Source organism: Pavona decussata, unplaced genomic scaffold (genome assembly GCF_977016875.1).
Source record: "Pavona decussata unplaced genomic scaffold, jaPavDecu1.1 SCAFFOLD_37, whole genome shotgun sequence".
Lineage (NCBI taxonomy): Eukaryota > Metazoa > Cnidaria > Anthozoa > Scleractinia > Agariciidae > Pavona > Pavona decussata.
In genome coordinates, this window is record NW_028145459.1 from 4,541,948 (window position 1) to 4,547,947 (window position 6,000).

A 6,000-nucleotide genomic window follows, 5' to 3' on the forward strand; every position below is an offset into this window, starting at 1 on the left:
GAGTAAGTCATCACGTTACCTCGATGATGACTTCATTAAGTCGAAAACTTTCGATTTTTTTTTCTTTTTTAAGGATTTTTAGCCTTGTAAAAAGTTTTAATGTTTTAAATCTAGCAAATCTTTGATCAATAAAAAAAAACTACATTACATGGCAAATGTGAGTATCTGCTTGATGAAATGTCTGTGAGTATTTGCACATTAAAGTAGTTTTTTCCAAACAAACTACATGGTCAGCTTTCAAAGATGATGTTAAACTATCTCTGTAAAAAAGAAATTGAGAAAACGGTTTTTTTTCTTACTCACTTTTTTGAGACCTTGTGGGGACTTGTGGGTAAGTGTTACTCAAAACCGTATTATGGGGACGTATCTACCTTGTAGCTCAAACCCAATTTCTGGCCAAAAAATGCAGTTTTAAGGGCATGTATTTGTGGGGTCTGGATTTTGTCCCCACTATTACAAGCGGACCCCACAGTGCGGGTGTGTAACTATACTTATGTCCTCATAAGTCACCATGCGTAACTACTCTACCACTGAGCTATTGGAGCTAGGAGACTCATTAAACATGGTTAATGTGACAAAAATCCTGCAGGCTGCTAGGATTTGAGTGTCGATGTTTTAAGCCGGGTGAATAAATTCCGAGTATGCCTACATTTCTTTAACACAAACTGCAAGGCTGATACTACGTGAAAAAGTTGACTTTTATGCGAATTCACGGTAATTAACAACATTTTCTTCTCTAACCGTTACGCGATATTTCGCAAAAAGTCTTACTCAAAATGTAGTTTTATTACCGTTTTTACCTCTCAGCATTCGAGTCACTTAAAAAGTTAAGATTCGGTTTAACTTGAAAACAAATACCAAAAAACTTATTTTTGACTGGTGATTCTGTCTAATATATTTAGTAATTTGAGTCCAGAGAAGTATTAGGAAGTTCTGACGCCATGCTACTTCAGTCGCACAGCTAGTAGGAAACTAGCAGTTCAAAAAAGCCAAAACTATGGTAGTATGGGCAAACAATGGAGCTCATATTTCACTAAAAACACGAGAAAATTATTTTTTGTAATTAAACTCGTCAAATTATGAAGCACTACTAAATTCAAAGAACTGTTACAATTAACTCTTCAAAACTCATTATTTTGTACTTAGCATTAATCCTGCAGGATTGACTGAGCTTAATTGGCTTATAAAACTTCCCGATTCTGAACCCTATCGACTTGGATTTCGAACAGCATCCCTTCAGTTGTGACTGACTCTTGAAAGCACTATCTAATGTTAACATGTTTAAATATAGAATCAGTTTACCGTTACTTAATATTACAAGTATATAGTCAATCACTACTTATAAAGTAAACGAAACTCAGAATTACTTGCTTTTTCTTCCACAATTTTTTTATAAGCTTCCCCGCTCGGGTTGGCCGCAATTTTGATTGGAGCAAATATAGCATGTATTACAGTATTTATTTTAGGAACACAAATAATTTACAATATGAAATACAATTTACAAATAATTTACGCATAAAAATAAAGACAAATAACAAACCCTGCAAATTAAAAAAAAATTACTTTAGCCAAAGGTCTTAGGGATGAAACTTGAGGCCTCTGGACTGAAGATATGAATTACCGATTCAGTTGCCTGGGGTTTCAATATATCCAAAATGAATTTCAGCAGAAATAACTTGTCGTCGGACTGCCTTGCAAACACTCCGTTTCGCGCCACGTCTACCCCAATTCAAAATGGCGGTGAACTAGCTTTGTTTGTGGAATAAAGCATAAGGCGAGTGTTTAAACTATTGAAGGGTCATTTTAACACAACGGGTTGTTCAAAGTCAGCAAATTATTAAGGCAAATCTTAAAAGAATTTTGAACATTTGAATCGAGTCTGACCGGCTTCAAAATTACGCACGACTTCGGCTTGATAGAAGAATGGAAAGCGGTAAGAGTTTGACCCAAGATTCTGAACTGCTTTGACTATTTCTTGAGATTAAATGCTGTAACGTAATTCAAATTGTAATATTTTTTCTAGGTAACCAACACCTTCGGAGACTCAATTCAAATGTTCTAAAGGCTTACAGTGCATAAGTTAGACGGACTGTCATTTAAGTAACGCGACGAAATCTTCTGCTTGTTGATATTATTGGATCAAGAGTGGTTCTGCGGCTTCATTTTGGTTAGAGAAGAGAATGTAGGCTCTTCTCTTCAGAAACACAACTCCATTCCGGAAAATATGGAAGCATTGCATCAGACATGAGGAAACCTTTTTCCAGACGAACTTCAAGTAGGCAACTCCTTTACCTAGAAGGGATAAAAATTACCTCAATGCCACACTATCTTTGCCAGTTCGTTGTGTTTAGATGGCACAAGGGTAATTTATCGTCTCTTTAATGGCGGATGTGTGTAAATATCAACCAGAGGTGTGCAATAGCGAAAAATTCAAAATTCTCAAAAAAATTCACAACATAGCCCACGGTAAACTATTGCAAGAAATACATGTTTTACTTCGATCCGATAATTATTTTTGATGTGAGGCTATGATCTTGAATTCACCGCTCCTGAACCGGGTTTTCGGTGTCTGACACCACATGTTGCGAAGACCTTGTTTTCAAAATCAAACCAGTTTTGTTCCAAACGAAAAACATCCAGTCTGATAAAGTACATAATTATGGACATCATGAATGGTATGTTACTCATCTGAAGTGAAAATTAAATATTTAGGAGATTTTTCAATATTTACAATTTTTAAGCGATTTCTCGTGATGCCAAATTGACAAATTTGCCAGGCTAAAATCATCAACTGGTACATGGCGTTGAGGATAAAGATTTACTATACACCACGTGAAAGAGCATCATTTCTTCTTATAAAATCCGCTTTCAAAACTATGGGCAACACAGAAGGAAATTTTTGAGGCTGCGAATTAAAAGTAGTACTTTAGTGAAATTTGAGCTTTTCTGTCACGGCATTCCGTTGCTAAAACTCAGATAAACACAACATGAAAACGTTTCAAACAACAATGGTTTATTAATTCTTGCTACAGGGCACTGTCTGTGCATGACCTATGCTTATAAGTCTATTTTCCTTGGTTTTCTATCTTTTAGGGGCAGTTTCAAAAGATTTTAGCGGAGTTCAAAAGCCGTACATGGGTCAGTTTACGTTGTCAACCGGTCGCAACACTAGTAAATATGGAATAAAATGAAACCAGGACTTCTTTCATCCAATCTTACTTTGAAAAAAATGGAGCAAATAGCTGAGAATGGTATATAATTCATACCTTGGAGCGGCCACACTGGATGTTTAAGAAATATGGGACATCTATAGGAAACATCGTAACACTTTAGGCCGTTTTATACATTTGGTCACAAAGATTGTGTTACATACATTTCACTGGTAGACCGCTGACCTTGCACTTACGTACGCCCTTGTCCACGGGATAGAAAGCGATGTTTCGTCCAGCTAGACCCCAAAGATAATTAATTATATAATCAGTTCAAACTGAGATTACGGTTTTGGGTTATCACAATTTTATCTGGTTGCGTCTACGTTCGCGCAGTTGTTTTGATTTTTGATAAAGTTTTTCAAATTTCAGTCTAACGTAGCCTGCGAATACAGCCGCCTCTCATCGCCCCCGTCCCTGAGGGGCGTTTCGCGAGGCTTCCATGAATGCTACTCAAGGAGAGTTAAAAGCAATATGACTGTCTAGTTCATCTGGATAAGACCCAAAATTCAATTTATTGTTCACAAAAATTGTCTGTTGTATGATAGTTTTCATACGATAAAAGATAGTTCATCCATCAGTAATAGAATTTGAGCAGACAAAGTATGGTTTCTTTGGCCTTAATGGGTCAAAGTAAGAACACGATCCAACAAGATCATGTTGCCTAAATATATGGTGCTATGCTCTGAACTTTTAGAGTACTTACGAAAGCCGACAGGCACTAATATCGAGGTCATCTTGTGGATAAGTCTAGATTGCACAAATGTGATGCTCCGATCTCCCTTCGTTTGCTTAAAATGATTAGCTGCCCAACTTGGTGGGACCGGCGCAGAATCGGTTTTGGCAGCGCCGTCTGATGCCATAAGCATCTCGATGTCTTGAGCAAATAGACCTGATTAGATAGCTGTCATCAATTTCGAAGATATCAAGGGAAATTTTGCCCTGAAGTTTAGTCAGTTAGTTATGCCACTTTGTAGAACTGGCTTTACAGCCAAAGGAGCGTAGCTGTACCGTCCAGGCTGTGAAACCCTGGCCCTCTTTCTGACAAAAATTGCTCCCCCTACGTCCCTCCCTGACAATGTACTGTGGTCGACTGTAGCAGGTGTGAGTCGTACTGCAGGAATTGGGGAAAATAGGAACGACGGTGGTGACGCAACCCCGTTTCCCTTCTCGCTCTTACCCTGCCGCCTCCCCACTAAGCTCCCCATTCTTTACGTCGGGAAACTGTAGCAGTGACAAAGCACAGGGCCAAATAACTTAAAAAAAAAAATCACTAAAAATCATAAATGTGTGTGGATGTAATAAACAGTAATTCAGAATCAAATTGCAAGCGCTATTAAAGGTAAATCTTATTTGAGGTCAGAAGTTTTGCGTTACAGCTATTCGATACCTGCTCTGCCTACGAGAAGCTCCGCCTCAGTTTTCAGTGTTCAGTCAGCAAACCCCGTGGCCCTTAGATAGTTTTGAATGTTTGTGCTACAATCTCTGATTGGAATACATTGGGTGCTCGCTGGATTTCCAACACTTTGTCCACATTGTCCTCCAACAATCGAAGGATACTCACACGATACCATTTCGGCTCAATTTGTTTGAACGGCGTGAAACCAGAATCGAGCATTTTAAAAGTTGGGTTGCAGAGCAAAATAAACAAACTGACGCGATCGGAATACCAACGTGGGCTAACTGCACGTTTAGAAAGTTCAGTGACAGAAAATACAGCTCACAAGTAAATCGCAGTTACAGTTTGTATCGAAGGGGCAGTGAAAAATTACCCTTAGCATGCCCCGGGGGGTACCATTCGACCAGAGGCCCTTTGATCTTCCTAGATAAGTCGAAGGGCCTCTGCTCGCAGGGTACCCGGGGGGTGAACCTTTGTATGAAAATTGACGGGGGTGATCGTAGCTTTCGAGGGTTAAAATTTGTGGTTTGGTACCTGTCAAAGGTATGGCGGTACCTTTTAGCCAGTTTTAGGGTATTGAGCGAAAACATATCTGAGCTGATTTTCAAAAAGGTGGCTACAGAAATTGAGCACATTTTGAGACTTTCTAAGCTGAAGGAATATGCTAGTCATTAACAATACTCCAGTTACGGTTCATCACAAGAAAGTAAGGTCAGGAAATACTATGAAAGAGAAAAGAGGGGCTTTTCTTTGGAATTAGACGTGACATTGACACCTGAGTGAAATGAGACATGACCTGTGATCCGACTAAACAAGTGTGACACTTGGTAATTATTAACGGCGCCAACGCATCTAAAATCTCAACCAAAACCCGGTCTTTAAGCGCTCAAGACTAGCCTTCCACAAAAGAATCGGCTTAATCGGGGCAAGACAGCGTTTAAATTGATTTTCCGTGTTAATGATAAGTTCAAGACGTAATGAGAATCACGCCGAACGAACATCTAGAAATTATTTATGACATTGAGTCCGGAAATCCGACCAAAATCGCACTTCTCGACTAATCGATCACTAGCCTAAAAACGCTACAGTTATAACGGCGAAAAATAATAGAATAGCTTTTCAAACTCACACTTCTTGAAGAGAAAATCCTTGCCCATTCTTGCTAGTGTTTTCCATATCAGCTTAAGACCCGGATGTTGAAATCAACATTTGAAAAGGGAAGGGTTAGCGCCCTTTTCCACCACAAAAATATACTAAGTCTTTGGCTGGGTGAAAAATTCGCAAAAATTTCACGTTGCCCGAATAGAATTCATCCCTAAGACCTCCTTTTTAGAGTGAAATCCAAGCAACAACCGTGGACGATAATCCTGCTGGTATACGTTGGATCAATTG